The following is a 26229-nucleotide window of genomic DNA, read 5'->3' on the forward strand; positions in this document are numbered from 1 at the left end:
CTCTGCCTCTCTCTCTCTCTCTCTGCCTCTCTCTCTCTCTCTCTCTCTCTCTCTCTCTCTCTATGCTTCTCTCTCTCTCTCTCTCTCTCTGCCTTGTGCCCTGGGTCAAACCTCTCTAATCCACTCCATGCACCATCTCTCCCTGCCTTCCATCCTATGTCCAACATTTCTCCCTCTCTCTTCTCCATGTATATCTCCTTCCCCTCAACTATATGCAGGATTTCTCCCTCTCACCCTCACTACCTCTTTGTTACACTCCCTTCCTCTCCTCCACCCCATGTCCAAAAATTCTTCCTCTCTCCCCCCTCCCCCCCATGTGGAGCAGCTTTCCATCCCTCCCATTCCCTGTTGTAGCACTTCCTGACCAACCGACCATGGTGGTGGACAGCTAGCAGAGGCAGGTTGTGAACAGGCTATTCACAGCCTGTCCACCAGGGCTTCTCTTTGCTGCATCATCAGTGATGTCATCAGTGATACAGCAGAGGGAAGGCCCTGGTGGGGCAGGCTGCGAGCAGTCTGTTCAAAGCCTGCATCTGCTAGCCTTTTACCACCACCGCTGCTGCTGCTTTAGAAGGCCCTGGAGGTAAGTCAGGCCTCACCGGAGGGAGGGTTGTTCATTGAATCGGTGAGTCCAATTTTGGGAGGCAACAAATCGATTTGAATTGATTCACCAAAGTGGATCGGTGAATTGATTCAAATTAGGCAGCACTAGTGCCTACCAAGTTAGACTCCTACCATCAATTAAGTGCAATTTACATCAGTTACAAGGTGCTTATTGTTAATTATCTCTATTGATTAAGCCTTTTAATTAATGAAGCTAGACGTCCAGATAGGCTAGGCACACCAATCTAAGTGTCTAACTTTAGGCATCATTTATAAAATCTGCCAGTTAGTATCTTAGTGTCTCTGAATATCAGCACTGACTGCTAAACTGAAAGCCAGATATTTTGTGGGTGGTCTGGGATGGAATGGCTCTTATTCCATTAAAGGCAGACATTCAGCACTTAACCACCTGTGGGGTTCTTTTACTAAGGCGTGCTAACCGATTTAGCATATGCTAAATATTAGCGAGCTATATGCTAAGGCTAAATGGGCGAAGGCTAAAAGCTAAATGGGCGCCTTAGCATTTAGCGCACGCTAAATCGGTTAGCACGCCTTAGTAAAAGGACCCCTAAGTTTGGCAAGGAAATCAGATTGCATAAAACACAGTCCTATCTTTATGCAGTGTCGCTTAGGCGATTAAGTACTAAATATTACATTTAACTGCTTAAGAGATAGCAGGCTGCATAAACCTGGATATTCAGTGCTGATAGCTGAATATTTACTCCCAAATGATGCATCAAAATGATAGCCCATGATGATAGATTCCCCCTTTTCATGTTCCTACCCATTTTAAGAGTGATATGCTCCGCCCAATTATAAAAAAAAAATCCAATCTTGTTTCCACAGTCATTAGTAATTAGCATTCTGTTTTGAACCTGACATTTCTTGTGAAAACTCTTGAAAGCATTGTCTTTTTTCAACTTCAGTCATACGTAGAGGCCTTGAACATTGTCCATCCATAGCAATCGGGTTTCTGTGCTAGGTACAACACAGAGACAGTAATGGCAGCTCTTCTCATTGAGATACATAGTACATTGGATGCAGGATATGTTGCATTGGATGTATCCTTAGATTTATTGGCCACATTTGATCTTGTACAGTACACCATACTCTTCTTCACAGACTTGCAGATGTAGGACTCTCTGCTACAGTTCTTGAATGGTTCAAATCTTTTCTCCAGAATTGCTCATTTATGGTTTCTATGCATGACAAAACACCTGCAATTTTACCCCCTAATTTGTGGTGTTCCACAAGGTTCAATTTTGTCTCCACTGCTATTCGCTATTTTCATGAGCCTGCTTGCCCTTTTGATATAAAGCCTAGGTATAAGCACTACTATTATGCAAATGACATTCTTCTGATTCATCATACCACTATTGAAATATTGGATCTTCAACCCTTTAAAACATGTCTCGAGAAAGTGGCAGATTGGCTCAGAAACAAACAGTTCTGAATCCCAAAAAATTAGTCACCCCTCCTACCATTTCTCCAGTTCTGTTTGGCCATCCAGTTTGAACAGTCCTTTCTTCAAATATTTAAGAGTCATATTAGACTCTCAACTCACCTTTACTCAACAAATATCCAATGTGATGAAATCTGGATTTCACGCCTTGCATCTGGATTACAATTCTTTGTGCTATACTTAGTTATGCCTTTATCCATTCTAGTTATGATTATTGTACTGTTATATATGCTTGGGCTATTAAGGCCGATCTCAAATGTTTAAGACTTTTCAAAACACTGTGGTCTGTTTGATTTGCAGGGCAAAACAAAAGGACCATGTATCATCTCTTTTAAAACAGTTACATTAGCTCCCTGTGGATTAGGATAAAGTTTAAAATCTTAATCTTAGCCTATAAAGCCCTTCATACTGGTAATCCCAGTTACTTGACATCAATAACCATTCCTTATGTACCCTTACAACTGTTGCGTTCATAGATTGCTCAGATGGGAAGAGACCAGAAATTCAGTTTCCTTTTACTTTTCTCCTGCTTTATGGAATAGTTTATCTTTTTCCTTACAATCTGAACCGTCACTGTCACAGTTTAAGTCCAGATCACCTTCATCATGAGAAGCACTGTTACTTCTCCTGATGAAGGCGAACTAGCTGAAACACGGCCATGTCAAGAGGTCTATGTGACTGTGTTTGCACCCTGATGAATTTTGATATTTTCTACGGTGGATTAAATTTTTCAAAGAATCCTGAACATTTATATGTCCTACTTTCTTTTCATCCCACAATTTAGGTTGAACCATAAAACAAGCTTTTTTAAAAGTGTTTGATGACAATCTATGAAATTAAATTGGCTCTATGTAAGATAGATGTGGAGTTTCGTAGAGAGGGGTATGGATGGAATACCATGACCATACCAATCTGGTGTCTATGCCCTGAGGGAATGTTACTCTTATCTTTTGAGTGAATATGTTGCTTTACTGTCTACTAAGGGAGTTCTGTTTCTAAAAGTTTACTTATATTGTTGACCCACTTAGACTTGCATTGCAAATGAGGCAGTATATACAATTATAATAAGCAATAAATGATAAATGGCAAAAGCATTCTTTATACAGTATATGTAAGTAGTGTTATTTGCACAAACAAAGCCAGATTTTATAAACAGCACCTAACTTGGTAGGTGCCTAGAAAAGCAGCGCCTACTGCATATCAATCAAAATTAGGCATCATTTGTAGAATCATGCCTAGTGACAACCAAATTGACTTAGGCGCTGGTAGACATGCATACCTTAGGTGCCAGTGTATTAAGCCAAGATTTTCTTGACCTAAAATATTGGCGCTTAACTCAATCCATGCCTAAACTCTGCCCTAAATCCGCCCTTAATCTTGTCTACTTGCCATTAGGTGCCAAAATATGCCTCGGTTTAGATGCCTACATCAAAGTGGTGCAAATTAATTGGTTTTTAATGGCACTTTCAACTATCAGTGCCACTTCAGCCAATTAAAAAAATGAAGTTAGGCGCCTAGATTGGCTAGGCACATCAGTCTAGGCGCCTAACTGTAGGTGTCTTTTATAGAATCAGGGCTATAATGTTTCTAGTGATGTCACTGTTTTTGAAAATGGCATTTAATTTTCCTACAATGGTTGTTCTTGATGTGTGTTGGCCAACTACCCATTTCTATGGTGTGCTATACATCTATCTATATATCTATCTATTTGTATGTGTGTATATGTGAATATATGTATGTATATATGTTGTTCCAGCATAACTCTGAAACGCATGGGCAAATTTCAGACAAACTTTGTTTACAAATCACTTACTATCTGGGGACAATACTGTGGGGGTAGGAAGGGGGTCACTCACAGATACATCAGATTTTAAATATATAGATGGACCAATGGTGTGAAGCTTGGGGAATGATGTCACACAGTCAGAATGATGTCACAGTCAACAGTATATAAGGAAGGGCAGCTGTGGTGTGGTGTGGTGAAGCCTAAACAGAAAGTGAAAACTGAAAATTTGTGTGATGTTAATCCTCAAGTCAATGTTCCTCAAGGGGTGATCAGCTAGTATTTTATAAAAGTTGTGTGCACATGCATTTCTAATCTAGGGGCTCTATACAAATTTGGACTATGAATTTACCTTATACGCTTATACATTTCTTTAATTAAGGTATCAAAGCTACCTTCATGTGATTAGTTAACAGCATTTTTGCTTTTAAGCCTTCACAAAGGCCTGGATTCTCTAAATGGTGCCATTGCTAGCAGCTGTCGATCACGTGTCACTCATGCGATGACACCATTTAGAGAATTGCATCTTGGGCAAAGATAGGCACCAGAAATGTAAGCCAGGGTTTTCCAGGTCTACATTAGAGAATGACACGGTGACAAAATTCATTACCGTTCCCGTCCCCGCGGATAACCGCGGGAAACCATCTTCATGTCATTCTTTAAGAAGAGAGGGAAGAATCAGAGTATAATTGGGCACAACCACTGACCCAGAAGCTTTGCTTTGAAGAATGCTTGTGTAGAAGGACTGAGGTTGAATTAGATACTAGAAAATGGCATGGGATTATTTCCTGCGGTAATCCGCGGGGACGGGAACGGTGATGAATTTTGTCACCGTGTCATTCTCTAGTCTACATTTCTGGTGCCTACCTTTGATGTGAATTGTGCCTCCGGAAACACCTACTGGTGCCTAATGCCACTTCCAGTGTTACAAAATTAATTCCTTCTTGACATATAAAATCAAGTTTACAATGAATAGTTTGACATTATCAATCACTGGGGATTCTCAGAACGCTACCCTGATTAGAAAATATCAGCACAGCAGCACTCATCACTGATCTCACCCGGTGTATAGTACAAACTACCTATAGTACTGAACCATTGTGATCAATTTTTCAGGTAGGCCAAGCCTAGGGATAATTTTAGTTATTAAAATGTTTGCTACTGCCATAGCATTTTCATTTTTAACAGGGAAAGCTTCTACCCATTGGGAATGCAGGCAGATTAACACTAACATATACCGGTACCCATGATCTCTAGTCTGCATATCTATAAAATCCAAATGTTAGAATGGTCTGGTAGGCAGTAACAATTGGCCTTTAATGCGTCTGCTTCCTGCTGGATTATTTGACATGCACACATGACTTTGATAAACTTCCTGAATAATCAAGTGCTCAATTTCTGGGCGCCCACCATAAAGGTGTGATTCGATTGATAAGAACAGCAGCAGACAAATGCTGAGGGCATGCAATGTGTGACGATGACGGCTGAGAAAGAGGGGTCATTGAAGAAGTGCTAAGCGAAGCATAGATTCTATGTCGTAGAATCTACCCCTGCCATTTAACTTCCGATGAGTACTTTCTAATATATGATTAATTACATTTAAAAGTTTTCTACAAGATTTCTATTTAATATATCTAAACGAGAAGAGTAATAATATAGTAAGACAAAAAAATATGAGTGTAAAACCAATGAAGACACTAGTGCACCAGTCTGCAGAAACAAAGCTTTAAATTTCTACACCAGCACGACTGAGGTCATTGCTCAAATATTTAACTCATTTAGAATTTAAGATTTAAATGCTTTGAAGTGAATGTTTTACTATAATAATTTTAAAGCAGGGTAAGTGATTCATAAAGTACATAAAGAGGGGAGAGTGTGGTGCAGTGGTTAAAGCTACAGCCTCAGCACCCTAGGGTTGTGGGTTCAAACCCATGCTGCTCCTTGTGACCTTGGTCAAGCCACTTAATCCCCCCCCCCCATTGCCCCAGGTACATTAGATTGATTGTGAGCCTGCTGATACAGACAGGGAAAATGCTTGAGTACATGAATAAATTCATGTAAACCATTCTGAGCTCCTATGGGAGAACAGTATAGAAAATTGAATGAATGAATTAATAAATTTATAGTGGTCCATCTCAAATCTGTTTCTTGGCATCCTGCCTACTTTCACTTCCATAATTCCACCTGTAAAACACCTTCTTGCATCTGTTTAACCTTTTCTATTCCCTGTTCTTCTGTCTTAGAGGTTGCCCCGTTGTGTAGCACTGGGTGAATCTGTAAAATACGTTTGGTTTGGGCTATTAGCCCAAAAATCTGCTTTCTGATTCCCTACAGTGATAAAATCATCTCCTTTTACTATTGTACAGATACCCTTCCAGTTGGGAGGCAGCCTTTGATTGGCCTGCTCCCCGCAAAGAAAATAATGCCCTATCAATGCTTCAGTTCCATTACACATATATGAAATATCATCCTTAACACCACCAAATCTGTTGCATTTCTTATGAGCACCTAATCCACTCCCATCCCATCTACATGGATGTGCATACCAACTATCGCATATTGACCACAATCACCAATGCAATTCATGAAAATCATGCTCCGTGTCAACTGTCAGGGCATTGAATTGTAGTTCTGTCCCTTTTTAACCTTGCGTATTGATTAGTCTAAGTCTGTCAGTTTAACCAAATTATTTTAAATTTTAAATGGTATGTCTAAATATATGCTTATTTTTTATTAATGTTGTATCTCGCTTAGTAAAACTAAATAAGCGATTCATCAAACTAAAATTAAACTTGAAACATATCCAGGGCCACTGTGTGATAAGTGTATCATTGAAAACCAACCATGAACCATTACATAATCATAAATATTGCCATTTCAGTGTGATATTTCCCAAATGTAAATTTACATATCCTTGAAAAATACCATTCTGCCATCAATGTATGATATTAAGACTGATTCAGAGGAATTTAACCCCTCTGCAGTCTAGGTATCTCACAGTTGTGTTTAGCCTCTTCTCTTGTCTGTCTGCTGAGTTACAAGTTCCCCTAAAATCCCTAAATGTTGTAAAGGTTTTCCAGCTGATGTAATAAATCCTCTCTTTTGCCCTTTAGTTATATGCAACAGGATAGTGTGAACTCCCTCAGGGATAAAACTGAGGAAATAGAAGCTTCAGTATCCACTAAAAAATCTACCTTTCTTTACCATTTACAGTAACTGTTAGCATGGGATCTTGTTTCCTGCATTTGTGGTTCCTCTGGAAGATACCAGGACTGTACCATCGGACCTCCCCACTGATTAGCTTGCTGCCCTCTGACTCTACCCCGTGGGGTACTAAGCCCTCCCCGGCTAAATCTTCGACCACCGGAGGCACTGGACCTGTATTCTCTGCTAAAATGTCCCATCTTACCACATGACCCTCACTGAACTTGCTGTCTATTGGAGCCTCCCACACCCAAACCAGGCTACCCTTGAAAGCCTCCTCATTGTGGCATCCAATTTACCTGTGCTGCCTGTAGAGTGGGCAGACTTGATGGGCTGTAGCCCTTTTCTGCCGTCATGTTTCTATGTATCATAATTTTTTAATTCTGAGCTTCTTTCAGTTGCAACACACACAATTTCTGCTGCCTAACCTGAAGCTTTTCAATATCTTTTTCTGCTTCTTCAACCACCTGGTGAAGCATGTGGGATTGTATTTTTGTCCAGGATTTATTCTCAGTCCCTAAAATATTATCTAAGTTTTGCTGTAAAGGTTTTGGAAATAGTTTCAAGTTTATTCAAAATTTGATAAAATCGCCATTTCAAAGCAATGAACAGTAAAAATGGGGGAAACAAGCAATTGGGGGGGGGGACACTGACACACTCCAAACAAGAGGAAAGTAAGAGGAGGAACTACAATCACTATAGGAAAGTGAATGAAGAAGGGAAATAACGAGAAGGAATTATATTGATCAAAGCTTGCCGACTTAAGTGTCGGGTATGCTCTAGGATGAATTAATTAATCAAAAGCGTCCCTAAATAGGTAACTTTTTTAAATTTCCCTTTAAACTTGTCAAGTATTTCTTCTCTTAATATGGCTGGTAGCAGATTCCAAATTTGCGGGGCAGTGACTGTGAAAAGTGTGTTAAGTCGAGTGTTGATTGTTCTCAGAGATGCCTTTAAACATTTAAAGATTGATATGAAATAGGGAGCATTCCGGGGGGGGGGGCATCAAAGGCTTCTCCGGTCTCTCGCTCCCACCCTTCATGGAATTCTGTAAGATATTTTACAATATCTGATCTGTCACCATGCTGTACAGCCACACTTATAAAGGGATATTGATCTGCTCTCTTATAACTTATCTGTCCAGGTTGAACCACAGAAGTAGCAGGGAGGAAGGCAAGGCCTAGTGGTTAAAGCTACAGCCTCAGCACCCTGAGGTTGTGGGTTCAAATCCTACAATGTTCCTTGTGACCCTTGGCAAGTCACTCAATCCTCCATTGCCCCAGGTACATTAGATAAATTGTGAACCTACCGGGACAGATCAATAACCTTGATATTGATACCTAATAAATAAAAAATGAAAAGTTGATACATATTTCTACATCAAAGATTATGGACACATTCCCCCAGATTCTATAAAGGTTACCCAAAGTTGGGTGTACAAGTTTGGGTACAGATCTCATCGTTAATGAGGCATTAACAATCAATAATTGGTGTTAATTGGCTCTCATTTGAAACTGCGTGCTGATCTACTCTACACCCTATTCTATAATGTGTGCCTAAATTTCAAAGCATGAAACTCAAAATAGAGTGTAGCCATGAGATAAGCACGGGTGGGTCAGGAGCGTTCCCAGAAATCAGGCACGCTTAACTGCCATCAGTTGGGTACAAACATTTATATTGGCTTTAGACAAGCGTCCAAGTGTTCGCACCCAAAGTTAGGTACAAGAAATACATTCAGATAGTTTTCTGTCAAGGGTGCTCTGATCATCATAATGACACCTAATTTTGGGCACCATTTACTGAATAATTTTTTGCAACACTACAGTATTTAAAACTCATATGGTTTTCTGACTTCAAACATTTTGCATTCAGGATTCAAGTGAAAACACACAGGATGTGATTTATACTATGCAGACTACTGTTTTTCAGAGACAGGGAAGCAGTAGAACTAGACATCATGAGTTGAGTTGCAGGTAGGGCTACCATATGGCACCAGAAAAAAAGAAGATGGATTGGGCTTTGGCGGTGGCTGCGGCAGTGGCTGCTCCGATGCTCATAGGAATTCTATGAGCATTGGAGCAGTTGCCGGCACAGGAGCCCGCACTGCGCGTTTGTGAGAGAGGGGGTTAGTTAGAAAGTATGAGAAGTTTGAAAAGCAATAAATCAAAGCACAGCTACATAGGAACAATGTCCCTGTAACTATCATGTCTGAAGTTTTATCAACACCAAATTTTGAGGTCGAGGGACTAGAAGAGATTATAGCGATCCTGAGATATCCGAGGTTTAACTTCCATTGAAAGCAATGGAAGTAAGGAGGTCAGAGACATCTGGGTTTTACTTCCTTTGAAAACAATGGAAGTAAAACCTGGATGTCTTAATCCATCCTCCTTTTAGTGGAGCCATATGGTAATCCTAGTTGCAGGAAGAAAGACTTAGGAGCGATGTCAGAAAATATTTTTTCACAGAGAGGGTGGTGGATGCCTGGAATGCCCTCCCACAGAATGTTGTGAAAACAAAAGTGATGATGGACTTCAAGAACGCATGGGATAAATACAACAGAGTAGTATATAGAAAAAGGATGGAATCAATTAAAGCAAAACTTAAATGACCCTTTTGATGGCAGATTCAGAAGTTGGGAAGTATGACCAATGCTGGGCAGACTTCTGTGGTCTGGGTCCCATAAATGGTAAAAACAGATTAGGATCAAGGTTGAAGTGGACTTCAACATCAACTCCAGTAGTAGGGAAGTAGGATCGGTGCCAGGTTGACTCTACGGTCTGTGTCCAAAAATTGGCAGGGAGAGATAGAGATTAATAATATCAGTGTTTAATCATGAAGAAGCAGAATCTGTGCAGAGTGCCAGATTCAACTCTGGCCATCTTGTTGGACAGACTGGATGGACTGTACAGGTATTTATCTGCCGTCATTTACTATGTTACTATGCTAACCCTCATGAAACCACGCGCCATGGTTATACTACTTACATCTAGTCCTTTAAAGAAAAATGAACTCATGTTCTCAGCATTTCTTTGCTTCTACTCAGCATCTGCCGACCTTCCTCGCTTGGAGATATTTAGTCACACCTGACACTCCCTTTCCTTAGCAATTGGTGCTTTGCTGCAACATGCTTTAGACTAATTTTTCACTTTGCCGTAAGAAACGAAATGGAAAATAACTGAATGTACTCCCAAAGATTTTTTTAGGTTACCAAGCAAACCAGCTTTAGTGGCCCAATATTCATAATAGAATTAATATGGAATGCAACCAAATGGAATGAGCAGGGACAGAAAGATTTCTTCAATGTCTACATGTACAGAGGGTGTATAAAGACATTTTTGAAACCCATAGCATAATTGTGTCTGATCTACATGCAGACAATGAACTATTTCTCCCATTTCAAGTAGTGACTCAGGGCCCCATTCAACAATATACTGTATATCTAGGTACTTAAGTGTGCTTAAAGCATGAATCATTCAATCAGTTTGCTTAATTCAAGGCTCACCTGCTCTTATAAATCTAAGGAGCTAATAGATGACACTGTGTCTGGTGTGGCTGCCTTTTACCTTATTTATTTTTTTAAAACTTAGATTCTGCCTATATTTAGGCAGATTACAAAAATAAAAAAATACATAATTCAAAATTAAACAATACAACATAAAACTAATAAATAAAAACTAATCCATTCAATTAGAATCCATTCAATTATTTACTGAACAGGGTCTTTCAAAAGATAAGATTAAATTTATACATACAGCAGTTCTGTTGGTTAAGAAATTAATATTAGTCTTGGCTCTCTTCAGAAGACCCACCACTTACTAAGTGAATACAGAAGATGCAGGGCACAGCAGCCTGTGAGCTGCAATCTTACTCCAAGAATCCATTTTTATTTTTAGTTCAATAAAATTTTATTATTTTTCCATTAGTAAGCACATATGAAAGGTAAATTAAATTATAGTGTCAATCTGAAAATACAATATCAATCAGAGAAAGCCATTTCAAGACGATTACAAGTACAATTACAAAATTGGAGTCGTACTGAGTCAAAAGCATAATAAATATACTGGGTAGGGTGAGGCATAGTAAAGCATTCAGAAGCAACCATTGTAACCAAAGATCATCAACCATTAGACGAAGGAAGCGGTGTAACTGTTGGATGACCAAGGAATAAAGGGAGCGCTAAAGGAGGACAAAGCAATCGCCGACAGACTGAACACGTTTATTGCATCTGTATTTACCGAAGAGGATATACACAGCATACTGGAACCCATCAGGCTATATGCTGGAAGTGAAAGTGGGAAACTTACAGGGTTAACGGTCAGTCTAAAAGAGGTATGCAGGAAGATTGATAGGCTTAAGAGCAATAAATCCCCAGGACTGGATGGCATCCATCCAAGGGTCAACGAGGAACTGAAAGGGACCATAGCTGAACTGCTTCAACTAATAGCCGATCTTTCAATCGAATTGGGAAAGATTCCAGAGGACTGGAAGGTGGCGAATGTTACGCCAATCTTAAAAAAAGGTTCGAAGACCCAGGAAACTACAGACCAGAGAGTCTGACCTCGGTACCGGGAAAGATGGTAGAGTCGCTGATAAAGGACCGCATCATTGATCACCTTGACGAACACGGTCTGATGAGGACCAGCCAGCACGAATTCAACAAAGGCAGATCTTGTTTGACAAACTTGCTACACTTCTTCAAGGGAGTAAACAGGCAGATAGGCAATGGTGACCCGGTCAACACTGTATATCTGGACTTTCAGAAGGCATTCGACAAGGTTCCGCATGAGCGACTACAGAAAATTGCGAGCCATGGAATCGAGGATGAAATACTCACTTGGATTAAAAACTGGCTGGAGCATAGGAAACAGAGAGTGGGAGCAAATGGACAATACTCGGACTGGAAGAGCATCACCAGTGGGGTGGCGCAGGGCTCGGTGCTTGGATCCGTGCTCTTCAACATCTTTATAAATGATCTGGACATAGGTACGACGAGCGAGGTGATTAAATTTGCGGACGATACAAAGTTATTCAGTGTACTGAAGACGCAGGGGGATTGCGAAGATCTGCAACGTGACATAATCAGGCTCGTGGAAAGTGCATCGACATGGCAGATGAGGTTCAACGTGGATAAGTGTAAAGTGATGCATATCGGTAACAAAAATCTCATGCACGAATACAGGATGTCCGGGGCAGTACTTGGAGAGACCTCCCAGGAAAGGGACTTGGGAGTTCTGATTGACAAGTCAATGAAGCCGAACACACAATGTGCGGTGGTGGCGAAAAGGGCAAACAGAATGCTAGGAATGATAAAGAAGGGGATCACGAACAGATTGGAGAAGGTTATCATGCCGCTGTATCGGGCCATGGTGTGCCCTCTCCTGGAATACTGCATACAGCACTGGTCACCGTACATGAAGAAGAACACGGTACTACTCGAAAGGGTCCAGAGAAGAGCAACTATGATGGTTAAGGGGTTGGAGGAGCTGTCGTACAGCAAAAGATTAGAGAAACTGGGCCTCTTCTCCCTCGAACAGAGGAGATTGAGAGAGGACATGATCGAAACATTCGAGGTACTAAAGGGGACAGACTTGGTACATAAGGACAGGTTGTTCACCCTCTCCAAGGTAGGGAGAATGAGAGGGCAATCTCTAAAGTTGAAAGGGGATAGATTCCGTACAAACGTAAGGAAGTTCTTCACCCAGAGAATGGTAGAAAACTGGAATGCTCTTCCGGAGTCTGGGAAAACACCCTCCAGGGATTCAAGACAAAGTTAGACAAGTTCCTGCTGAACAAGAACGTACGCTGGTAGGGCTGGTCTCAGTTAGGGCACTGGTGTTTGACTAGAGGGCCGCCGCGTGAGCGGACTGCTAGGCATGATGGACCTCTGGTCTGACCCAGCAGCAGCAATTCTTATGTTCTTATGTTGCAGTATGATAATAAGGGAGAACAAATAAGTTGATAAGATAATGCATTGTGTTTTTCTGCATTAATCTTTTCATATTTTGTAGTTATACATAAAGTGTTCCACCATGTAGTGTGATCCACAGTGAATAGATTTTTCCAACAATGAAGAACTTTTTTGATAGCTAAAATAATCATGTTTTGGAAAAGACTGGCTTCATATTTGTCCAGAGGGAGTGAAGTACCATAGCAACTAAGGATGATGATGGGATAATCAATCTGCATGTTAATATTTAGTATGTTGCATATAGTGTACCAAACTATGTCCCAATATATTTTAAGGAGAGGACATTTAAATAGCATGTGTTCTAATGAACCAGGTTGATTATTATAAGACCAGCAGAGATTTAACTAGCAAGTGGTCACCTCTTAATCTCACTTGGTGGGGCCACCTAGAACCAATAAAAATGATGATCACTCCAAAAATTAACTACATACTCAACATGCTTCCATTCTATTTACATAACTCATTATATACATCTTTGGACTCCATTCTTACCAAATTCTTATGGAACAAAAAACAGCCACACATTGCCCTCAATAAACTCAAAGCAGATAAATCCAAAAGAGGGGGTCAATTTCCCTTGTTTCTATCATACCATATTGCTTTCATTATTCGTCAAGGTTCACTTTGGCTTACCGATCTTGACATACCACCCCCCCCCCCCCTTTCTGACTCAAGCTGGAACAGGCAATGTTTGGTAAAGAATTCCTACAATTGATTGCTGGCATGGATACTTCTTCTGCCCATAATTTGAACCATATCTTGGTTTCTACTAAATCAATCCTGGCCCCTATTTGGTCAAATCCCAGGATCAAGATACAACACAATACCATGTCATGGGCAATTTGGCAAAAACGTGTAATATGGTCCCAACAAGAGATGGATGAGCTTTTCTGATCTCTCCAAAATCTATGATTTACCTGATAATCAGCAATTCCGCTGGTTACAACTCTCCCATTGCCTAAAGAGAGTTTACCCAGAAATACAATTACTTTGTGAATCCCCTGATCATACAAAAGTAAGTTTTCTTTCTCTAAAGGCAGTGCAACAGCCTGGTACAAAACTATACAACTTAAAAAGTTTACTGCACTGATATCTACAGAAACAAAATGGTCTGAAGAACTACATGTCGCACTCGACTCGAGACATGGTCAAATGTGTAGACGCACCTTTTCATAACAATTCAGTCGGCATCCATGATCTAATCTTGTTCTTTCTACTCCATAGAGCGCTAAGGACACCGCTTCTTTCTAACATGAATACATTTTTGATTTGGATGATTTATAATTAATCTTTGGAAATGTTTTCTAACATTATATCCTAAACGTCATAAGGTTCCATCTATGGACTGCATACTTTAGACTCAAGGTTGACCACAGTTTTCTGTTCTAAAAGTAATGCTAGCGATTATGATGTGTGTATAGAAGTTGTGTTGTATTCTACAGTAATTGTATTATATTTGAAAAACCAATAAAGAAGATGTTTGGAAAAAAAAAAAAAAAGGCCATCAGCTATCCATCATCATCTACCCTTGAGCTTTTGTTTGCTTATTGCAATATTTAACATATTTTATTTCATAACTTGATATTGCTGGGACAGAATAAGATACCTTATATATTCGAATGTAAGATGAGATTTTTGGGCCCAAAAATGTGGATCTCATCTTATATTTGGGTCATCGCCCACCCGTCCCCCTCCCAGACTTGTTGCCAGCCTGCTGTATGACCTGGTAGGCTGGGACAGGAGGAATCCCACCCGTCTCCTGTCCCAACCGACTCTAACAATTTTTTTACCTCCCTCCTTCCTCCCCCGTGTACCTTTTTCAGCTTTTTGAATCCTTAGTATTCCAGCGGTGTATCAGGCAGAAGCAAGCTTTCTACGCTCCTGCCCCACGTTTAGCCTCTCCCTCCCTGAATGGCTGCCTGAGTTCTCACGGCCCAGCAGTGTACTGGACAAAAGCGAGCTTATTAAGCTCCTGCCCAGTCCTGAGCCACTCCCTGAATAGTTGCCGCCAGTTCTCACAGGACTCATGTTAAAAGCATCTTGAAATAAGAATGTTTTTATTTTAGATTTGAATATTGTTTAGAGGATACTTGTCTGAGTCAGGGCCATGACATAGAAAATTGATTTACGAGTTGTATCATAACATTTCACGAGTAGGGGTTATTACTAGAAGATTTCAAGAATTAGATCTTTGTATTTTGGAAGAAGAGTAGGGAGTAATAAGTTTATCAATGAAAACAGGGAAATTTGTGAGTCTTGTTTTAAAGGTGAGAAGAAGCAATTTGTAGGTGATTTGATGGGAAATAGGTAACCAGTGTGTGTTTCAGAGCAGGGGAGTTAACCCCTTGAAGGTCCTGATCATACTGTACTAGTTCCAAGAAATGTTAGAACTTCACAAAAATAAATAAATAAACCTGTTCAAAAATAAAAATCCTATACATGACAAGGGAGACTAAACAAAATGAAAATTGTTGACCTGCTATACTCCTAATAGCAAATTTGTTTTTTTAAAAAAAAATTAAGCTCATTTCACATTTGCATATGTTAGAACAAGCCTTCTAAAATGATCTTGAAAGGTATCGCTACAAATCTTTGTTGACCTTTACAAGGAGGTGCTGAAATGTTAGCTCAACCAACCAACTTCCCAAATTCTGAGCGCTATTTTGCCTCTGTAACTGAAAAGAGTGTTATTTTAATTCATGAAGTGCCAATTTGCAGAAACAAAATTCTCTGTTTTGACATTGTTTAAGATCACCGATTGAACCATATCCACGTCATTCTCTTCTTGGTTGGGCTGAGAACGTTTCAGCACCCCCCCTCGTATTTTCATTTATGAAACAGGAATTTCTAGGGAATTATCAGACTTAGCCCTGTTTTCAGAACAGTTTTAGTTTTAGCTCACATCTTTTCAGTAGCAGTTCTAGGTAAGTTACATTCAGTATTTCTTTGTCCCTGAGATCTCACAATCTAACACCCCACCCTTTTTTTTTTTTTTTTTTTACAAAGCTGCAACAGCGGCTGCCACGCGACAAATGCTCTGGCACCCATTAAATCCCTATGGGCATTAGAGCAATTACCACAGCAGCAGCCCTACTGGGGCCTTATAAAAGGAGCCCTAAGTTTCTTCTTGAACTAATAGGTTAAGTGATTTGCTCTAGGTCATAAGGAGCTGCAGTGGAATTTGAATTCTGAACCAGGCTTCTGTGGTTTTCAGCCTCCTGCTCTAATCGTCAGTTCATTTCTGAAAACTTTTGCAAATAGACCCAACCAGATTGCTTGAAGTCAAACTGATCCAGTGGTAGCTAGTATTAAGGCTTGCCAATATGATTACATTAATTATCAAAAAGCAGCCCAAGGTCTCTCTCTGTTTCATTATTTCCCTTTGCAAGAGTGATACTGATGAGCGCTGAGTTATACAGCTGATAGGGAAGAGCAAAAGGAGGTTCCCATGGATGACAGGATATTTTGTCTAACAGCAGCTTCATTATAACCAAACTCACAGAATCAAATTAGCTCGGGTGTTCTGTGTTGATAAGTTTGTGGTGACAGCAGAGTTAAAGTACTGAAGAGAGGGAGTCCAATTAGATGCAACTGCCCCGGACTATAATCAGCTGAGAAGGGTTAATCCCATGCTTCTTCTGCAGACCTGAGTCAATACCAGGGGTTGCTGAAAAGTTCTCAGCCCAACCAAGAAGAGAATGATGTGGACGTGGTTCAATGAATGATCTGAAACAATGTCAGAACAGAGAATTTCGTTTCTACAAATTGGTACTTAATGACATAACACTCTTTTCAGTTACAGAGGTAAAATAACACTCAGAATTTAGGAACTTGGTCGATTGGGCTAAGAAATTTTCCGCACCCCCTCATACAGAGCCTTGGCAGAGAAACAGTTATCTGCCATTCAAAACAAGGGCAGGGAAGAGAGGGAGAAAATGGGAGACGTAGGATGCACAGGGCAGAAGGTGAGGGAAATAGAAAAGGAAATAGCGAGGAGATTGAGGAAGAGACCCCAGCCTGTTGCACAACTTGTTTTAAGACCCACCAGCTGCACCTAAACATAGATCTTTCTGGAACAATTACATTCTGGACAATGGTTCAAATGTAACTGAACTACATCAAACAAAATGATTAAGCAAATTATTTTCCAGGTCAGGCAAATCTTGATTTAAAAAAAAAAAAAAAAAAATGGGTGGAGTGCCACAGGTGTTTTTGAAGTAGCCTAGACTGCCATAAGTGATCTTTGACAGTTTTGTCAAGCAAGAGAACATATTCAGCAACTTTGTGTTTCCCTTTAGGAAGAAAACCGCCACACCCTGTTCATGCTCAACACCTTTCATAACTTGTTTAAACACAACAGAGACAAACTTGTGCTTCAGTCAAAAGTAATATGAATTAGAAAAGGTCTTCCAGTTTGCACAGTTTGGGATCATACATATCTTTGTCCAAGGATTTAGGGCTCCTTTTACAAAGGCGCGCTAGCGGTTTTAGCGCACACTAAAATGCCATGCACGCTAGCCGCTACCGCCTCCTCTTGAGCAGACAGTAGTTTTTCAGGTAGCGCACGCTAATCCAGTGCGTGCGCTAAAAACACTAGCGCACCTTTGTAAAAGGAGCCCTAAATTTTGTGCCTCTTTTGTAAATGAAAAATATTTTACAGAAAAGAAAAATTCAAACAAAAGGCACAATGTGATCATCTCTGATACTTGAATTTACCACTTAAAAATGTGAACATATTCTTTAAGTCAAACACGCTAACAGTTGCTCTTTACTATGCTTGAGATCTCACAGTAACAAATTTGCATATGCTTTTTAACATGCACGGGAGATAATTCTCTTCAAAGTCGCCTAATATTAGTAACATAACCCCTTTTTTACAAAGCCATGCAGCCGAGTGCCGCACAGCAAATTCTCCGATGCCCAGCTAATTCCTATGGGCGTCAAAGTATTTACCGCACCAGCCCACGCTGTCGGCTTTAGTAAAAGGACCCGATAGTTAACATAGTAAGTGTCAGCAAATAACTACCCTCGTGGTCCATCCAGTCTGCCCAATAGGATGTCCAGAATGCTACCTAGAATTCTGTAAAGGTTTCACTTCTTCATGATTAGATACTGGCATCATAAGCAGAGTCATTGGCAACTTGCCTTGCCAACCTTATGTGAGCAGTTATATGATGCAATCTTGGAATATAATACCACAACACTGTTGCTTTCAATCATAAGAATGTCTTCCCCTCCCATCATTTATTCACTAATATCAATTTTATGATGCTACTCCTTCCCCCCCTTGCTTGCCCCCCCCCCCTAGAGATATGCAGCACCTACAATTATAGCATATGCTTTGAATGTAAGAGATTAGAACCTAACGGATGTAGCGGTATATAAGAAATAAATTACATTACATTACAATTACATTACATTAAGTGGCACAATGATGATGAGGTCAGGAGATTGCCATGGTTACACTAGAACCTTCGCTTTTTTTCTGCTGCAGCCACTGAAGGGTTGACTCAGTTCTCATGTTTCAAATCATTGTCATGTTGGAAAGTCCAAGAATGCCCCATCTGCAGCTTTCTGGCTGATGAAGGCAAATTCTCCTCCAATATTTTCTGATAAGATGCTGCAGCCATCCTGCCATCAATTTTGACTAAATTTCCTGTGCTGCTGTAGATTACCACCCCCCCCTTTCAAACTGTAGAGATCCACCTCCATGCTTTACAGTGGGGATGATGTGTTCTCTTCATAAGCTGGGTTAGCTCCTCTCCAGACATAGAGCGACATAATCAAAAGAAACGTCTAAGTCCGTTTTGGGCCTAAGTTGTAAGTATCCCAAAGTTGGACATGGGAAAAAGTCAATTTTCGAAAAATACGTCCAACATTTTTTTTTTTTTTTTAAATCGTCCAACTGTACATCCAGCAGTCTGGTCGTCCATCTTTATACCCTATTTTTGTCCAAAAATTCGTCAGTCACACCCCCACAAGTATGTGTTTTAACAGTTATGTTTGTTGATTTTGTTTTAACAGTGCCTGGGATAGATGTCTGACGGGTAATGAGTGCTTGACCTGATCACATGATCGCATTATTGTGGTAGTGATGAGATTGTGAAACCGCCCATCACAGCTGGAGTTGAGGGATTCCAAAACTGCCTGAGAAATCCAAGAAGAACATAAAACCCCAGGTGAGGAGGAAAAGGGGTAGCGGTAGGGGAGGAGGAAGCCAAAGAGGCCCCATTGGTGAGCCTCACCCTGAAGCCAGGAGTCCTCAGTACAAGGGGAGGGAGGCTAGGTTTTGAAAGGCTACGGGGACTAGCCCCATCTTAGAGACAAAGGGAACTGCAGTCATTTAGTTAGTGCTGGACATGCAAGATTTGTTTCTCTTTTACTGTCTAAGGGGAGTGGCCACCAACCTTTTTGAGGGTGTGAGTGACAGAGTAAAGTTCCTGTCAGAGGTCAGCAGAGGGAGCCTGAGCAGTGATATGTGGACCTCATTTGCATAAGATCCTACAAAGGCCCCTGGGAGCTGTCCACTCACCCTGTGAAGTAAGGTGTTGATAAAGACAGTTCCCAAGCTAAGAGCTAAGAAAAGCTACTTCAGGAGCCAGGAGACCCTCTAGGGGAGAAATGCTGGCTTCAGCCTAATCCTTGGTAAACCTGATAGACCTGCCTGCCCAGTCGAGCTTGGAGTCCAAGGGGAGCTCAGCTTTATGACCGGCAGAGGGCCTGGTGTATGTGTGACAGACCAGGAGAGTAAGTGACTAGGTGTGCTCTCATGGAGAGTAGCTGAGAGACCAAGGGAGTCCTCAGGGCATATAAAGAGTAAGTAAATGAAATGAGTCCTCAGGGAGAATCCCCAGGATGTGAGTCCAGGAAAAGACAACTGAGGGCCTGGGAGAGTCCTCAGTGCATGAATGCGAGAAAAGAAGCCTGAGTAACTGGAAATTAGATACTGGTTGTTTATTCATTTGTATTCTAATCTCTGTGAGCCGCATGAAACTTAATGGTATTTGCGGTTTACAAGTGAGTTTTTATGTTTGTTATGTTTATGTTTAAGTAGGTCTGGAAGAAAGAGTACCCGAAAGGCCCAGTAGAGCTTGGAGTCCATTTGGGGCTCAGGCTTGATGACCGGTGGATGCTTTGGGACTTTAGCTTCACCCCCAACTCCAGCCAATGACTCTTCAGCTCTTTAAAAGGCTGATGGACTGGATGGCCTCACCCGCCGTTGGACCACGACGAAAGGCCATGCAAAAGGCCCATTATGCAACCTTTCATTAGGACCAAAAAGGACCAAGCTGAGAGCTCTGGCTAAACTTCTCCTCCCCCCCCACTAAAAACTGTAGCACTCCATAAAGATGCTTGTCTAACAGAGGGCTACACCACTACTGAAGAATCTACATCTCAATCCTGACTGAGCAGGTAAGTGACAATGAAAATCGCTTTTCTTATTACACCTTAGAGTACTTAGCCCCTTTTACCCTATAAGAGTATCTCCCACACCACTCTATCCCATTAGAACATAAGAATAGCCTTACTGGATCAGACCAACATCAAGCCCAGTAGCCTGTTCTCATAGTGGCCAATCTAGGCCACTAGTACCTGGTCAAAACCCAAAGAGTAGCAACATTCCATGCTACCGATCAAGGGCAAGCAGTGACTTTCTCCATGTCTTTCTCAATTTGTACCTGTTCTACTCCACTCAGGATTTCAATCATATCTCCCCTCAGCCATCTCTTTTCCAAGCTGAAGAGCCCTAGCCTTTTTAGTCTTTCCTCATACGAGAAGAGTTCCATTCCCTTTATCATCTTGGTCACTCTTCTTTGAACCATTTCTAGTGCCACTATATCTTTCTTGAGATAAGGAGACCAGAATTGAATGCAATACTCCAGGTGAGGGCGCACCATGGAGCCGATATAGGAGCATTATAACATTCGTAGTTTTGTTAACCATCCGTTTTGTTTTCCATTCCAACTCATTGGTAGGCAAACAGGAAACCCAAACGACCAAAAAATAACCTACCACTTATCCATAATTCCAGCAACTACATTTGTCACCCTCCCTATCAAATACCTACCATCTGTGGCAACCACCCCACCAACAAAAAGAAACACAAACACACAAACCTCACCAAACGCACTAACCTTCTTCAACTCCCAAACATTCACCTCTACACGCACAAAAGGTCCTCCACTCTAGTCCCTTCCATATACATCAAAGCTAGATCTGTCACAAACTCTTACTGCTCAATGAATTGATATCCTCCAAAGATGTAGGCTTTGCCTTTTTCACCTACACATGGCTCAAAGAGACAAACAGCCCAGGCTAGCCCATCCCTGCCCTAGGCTATAGTCTCCTACACACTATAAAACCTTGCAAGACAGGAGGCAGAATTGCACTGATCCACAAAACTTTTTTTCACACATCCATATCAGACACAGCCCCCCTATCTGGCTTTGAATTAGAGAGTTGCACGGGGACAGAAATCCCACCCGTCCCCACCCATCTCCGCCAAAGTCCCACCCGTCCCCACCCGTCCCCGTGAGGAATCCCTCCGTCCCCGTGAGGAATCCCCTCCGTCCCTACCTGTCCCCGTGAGGAATCCCCTCCGTCCCCGCCCGTCCCTATAAACTTCAGAAATAGTTATTTCATTTAATTATGCTACTGAATTAAAGGCTCTGGTAGAAACCCATTTACAAATAAGCAAAAAGACTATTAATTTGGAAATATTAATTGGGAAGAATACATACTTTGTAAACGGGTTTCTACCAGAGCCTCTTTTGTTTATAAATTTTTATCAACACAACTAATATACTACTTTATCCTGAAGCAAAAAAAAAAAAAAGAAATAGAATTCTTTTCCTACCTTTGTTGCCTGGTTTCTGCTTTCCTCATGTTCTTATTCAATTCCTTCCATCCACTGTCTCTCTTCCCTCTGTGTCTTCCATTAGCTCTGGTACTGTGCCTCTCCCTTTCTCCCTCCTTCCAAATTGATCTGGCACCCATCTTCTTTCCTCCGCTTCCCCCATAGTCTGGCATCTCTGTCTTCTTCCCTGCCAGCGTCTTCTCTCCACTCTCTCTTCCACATTTCCTTTCAGCGTCCTTCTCCCCCCCATTTTCCCCATGTCCTGTCAGCGTCCTTCTCCCCCTCTGTCTTCCACATGTGCTTTCAGTGTCCTTCTCCCCCTCTGTCTTCCCCATGGCCTTTCAGCGTCCTTCTCCACCTCTTTGTCTTCCCCATGTGCTTTCAGCGTCCTTCTCCACCCCTTTGTCTTCCCCATGTGCTTTCAGCGTCCTTCTCCCCCTCCCCCCGTCTTCCCCTTGTCCTGTCAGCGTCCTTCTCCCCCCTCTGTCTTCCACATGTGCTTTCAGCGTCCTTCTCCACCCCTTTGTCTTCCCCATGTGCTTCCAGCGTCCTTCTCCCCCTCCCCCCGTCTTCCCTTTGTCCTGTCAGCATCCTTCTCCACCCCTTTGTCTTCCCCAGTGCTTTCAGCATCCTTCTCCCCCCTCAGTTTTACCCATTTCCCTTAAGCGTCTTTTCCTCTCCACTCCACCTTTCCTCCCTTTCTCTCTCCCTGCCCCCTTACCTTCGTGGTGCTTCTCCACCCAACCGACAACAGAACAGGCCCGGTCCGACAAACCTCCCTGCCCTTAACCTCGAATCTGAATTACCTTTTTACAGCTGCTGTAAGAAGGTAATTTAGATTCGCGGCTACAGGGCAGGGAGGTTTGTCAGACCAGGGCTGTTGTCAGTCGGTCGGTCGGGGAAGCGCCACAAAAGTAAGGGGACCTGGCCGGCTGTGCTGCACCCAGGGCGGACCGCCCCCCTCCCTTGATACGCCACTCGAGCCACGAGGCTACTCTCCTTCTCCTTACCTGCCCTGCCTGCAGCACAGAGCCGAACGGAAGTCTTCCCGACGTCAGCGCTGACGTCGGGAAGCCTTCCATTCGGCTCTGTGCTGCAAGCAGAGCAGGTAGGGAGAAGAAGAGCCACGCGGCTGAGTACATCCAGCCCCGTAGGAACCCCGCGACCCTCAGAGGCGTCCTCACGGGATCTCTGTGACCCTAGGGGGCATCCTCACGGGATCCCCGTGACCCTAGGGGGCATCCTCATGGGATCCCCGTGACCCAAAGGGGGAACCCACGGGATGCCCGCGGGTCCCGCGGGATTCCCGTCGTCCCCGTTCCCGTGCAGCTCTCTACTTTGAATACCTGAAATTTTCTCTACAGGATGAAACTGACAACTTCCCCAGCACTGTTGGCATCCTACTAATACTGCACATAAGGGGTATGTTCTCAATACAGCAAGCTACAGGAAATTACTTCAAGTATCACATGTCAATTTGCTAGAACTCTCATCCTTGGAGACATCAACATATCCTTAGAATCCCAAGATAACACTGTAGTCCAGGACTTCATGTCATTCCTCTAGAACAATCACCTACAACTGATTCCATCTTGCCCAATTCACGATAGAGGTCATACCATTGACTTAATAGCAACCAGTTCCATGGTCCTGGTCTGATCACTCACTACTATCCTTTACCCTATCTACATGGGTAGTACTACTAACAAACCAGCAAATCAGAAACTATTAAGCAGAAATAAAATAGACCCCCAACAATTTTGGTCCAAAATATGTTTTTAAGATTTTTTGTGGAGCTTTTCCTTCTTTTCCCTTGGCTTTTATTTTGGGCACATAATTGTTGTACTTTTCATTTTTATTTTTGCATCGGTCTGTTGGTTTTTATGGACTTTTTTCTTTCACTTGGATGTCCTTTTTGCACCATAGTGCATGTTTATTTATCTTTTTACCTTTTAGTTCAGTTTCCGTTTTTTCTTGAAATCTGGCGCCATCTACTGGGTAGGTTTGGTTTTATTATTTTTACCTTAGATCAGTGTATCACAAACTGTGTGCTGTGGCACACTAGTGTGCCTCCTGAGATTCCAAGTGTGCTGCGGCACACTGAGGAGGAAGAGAAGCACAGGCCAGCTGACTTGCCTCTCATTGTGAGGCACCTCCAGTAGGGCCAAAGTGGCGCTGCATATCTACAGGCACTATATTCCTGCTGCCTTTGCGTTTCTCTCTGCGTGCCCCCCCTGCTGCCTTCGCGTTTCTCTCTGCACACACACCCCTCCTGACCAACAGTGGCAGATCGGTGTGCTTTTAATTTGGTCACACAGCTGCCACTAGGATTAATTTAGAAGCGGTTTCATCTGGGAGCCTCGGGGCCTTTGCTAGGCCGGCCCGTTTTGGCGGGCCGGCCTTGCAAAGGCCCCGAGGCTCTCAGATGAAACCGCATCTAAATTAATCCTAGCAGCAGTTCAGTGACCAAGTTAAAAGCACACCGTACTGCCGCTAGAGACAGGAGAAGTACTGCTGGACAAGGGAGGAGGGAAAGGGAAGGATTACGGGAAGGAAGGAGAGAGACATCGGACCACTGGGAAGGAGAGAGATGTTGGACTACTGGGGGGAAAGGAGGGAAGGAGAGAGATGTCAGACCATGGAAACGGTGAGGGAAGGGGAGAGAGAGGAAGGGAAGGTAAGACATGGAAAAGTAGATTTTGAGAAGAAAGCAGAAAATGGAAAAATTGAATGTTAAGTTAATGCCAAAGATGGATGCAAGGCAGAAAGTGAAGAAGGAGAGAAAAATAGTCAATGGATAAGAAGGCACTGGAAACTTAGTTAAAAACACAGAAAAATAAAGTCACCAGACAACAAAGGTAAGGAAAATGATTTTATTTTTAATATAATGATAGAAATGTGTCAGTTTTGAGAATTTATATATGCTATGTATACATTAAAAATGAATGGAAAAATTGCATTACAATTAGTAAAGGGGATGGGATATGGAGAAGAGCTTGGGAGGTCTGTGGTTGGGGTACTCAGTTGATATCTGTTAGACTTTTCTGCTGGCATGTCCTACTGGCATTTCAGGGCCTGTCTGGAGGGCCTCTGCGCATGCGTGGATGTCGACGTGATGATGTCATGCATGCATATGATGTCATCATGGTGACATCTATGTACATCCAGGTGCCTCGAGCCGTGGCCATTACCTTTAGTGTGCCCCAGCTGGAGAAAGTTTGAGAGACACTGCCTTAGATCTTTTCTGCTGTATTTACAATGTATGGTTTTATTGTGGATCTTGATGGATATTGTGGATTTTTGCTGTACCAATATTCACATTTATTGATATGATTTTGTTATTTTAAGGTTTCTATAAATGCACACATTCTTTTATTCATCTATGTTTTATTTCATTGTAGGTTCAAAAATGTTATTTGTAGCTCCTAGTAATGTTTTAAGGCTTAACCCTTGTTATACTTTTTGCATGTTTGCATTCTGAAGGCACCTCTATGTTCTAATTTTCATGGTCTCTTTCATTATACTCCTTAGTAATGTTTTAGTGCCTAACCTTTGTTTATATATATTTTTTGCATGGTTGCATTTTTATGGCATCTTTATGGTTCTTTCATTGTATGTTTTATTTTCATTGTGCTATTTTGTTCTCTTAGGCTTTTCCTTACACTCCTGAAGAAGGCCTTTTGGCCGAAACACGGACCGTGTTGTGGTCCAGTGTACATTACAATCCAAAGGACTGAGGTCCAGTATATATTTCAGTATAAAGGACTTGTCAAATGCCTGTTATCTATGTGTACTTGTAATTTTAATTTTGAAATTTGTTGATATTTTAATAAATTGATTGTCTAAACAGAGGTTTGAATACTGTCTCTTTCCCACTTTCTTTGTTCTCTACATTTACACGTGGGGTTGTACTTTTTGTTTATATTGTTTTGATACCTTTGACAGACCAACAGAAAAAAGAACTCCCAAGAGAATTCATAGAATAAGTTATTTTCTTAAAGAACATGATGCAGAAAAAGAGGGTTACCCACTGGCAGACAATCCAATTGAATCACCTTGGAGTCTGACAGATACCGGTGAACAAATGAAACACAAATTAACAGACTCTGACATAGGACTTTCCAAAACACCACATGTACATAATCTTTAAAATTAAAAAAAAAAAACAAAACTACATTTAAATCAGTACAATATAAAGAAATGCCCATATGGAGTGATGGAGGAAAACTGTTTAATATGTCACAATTGCCTGATGTGGGGGCAAAATGATGTATAACAGAAACTCAGGAAGACTTGTTCCAGGCTGTGCCTGGAACATGTGATAAATGTAGCCACGTTGGTAGGTTATAAAA

General features: G+C 41.7%; 1 long non-coding RNA gene across 4 annotated transcripts in view; it reads left to right on the forward strand.

Annotated features, from left to right (window-relative positions):
* Positions 1-25729, forward strand: part of LOC117356045 — a 98777-nt gene extending 73048 nt beyond the window's left edge. For all 4 annotated transcript variants that reach the window (XR_004538520.1, XR_004538522.1, XR_004538519.1 and 1 more), the window contains exons 2-4: positions 19045-19199; positions 20075-20433; positions 25528-25729. This is a non-coding gene — a long non-coding RNA (uncharacterized LOC117356045). The remainder of the gene's footprint in view (positions 1-19044; positions 19200-20074; positions 20434-25527) is intronic.
* Positions 25730-26229: the final 500 nt, after the last annotated feature.

The sequence above is a fragment of the Geotrypetes seraphini genome, chromosome 2, assembly GCF_902459505.1.
Source record: "Geotrypetes seraphini chromosome 2, aGeoSer1.1, whole genome shotgun sequence".
In the NCBI taxonomy this organism is placed as follows: Eukaryota; Metazoa; Chordata; class Amphibia; order Gymnophiona; family Dermophiidae; genus Geotrypetes; species Geotrypetes seraphini.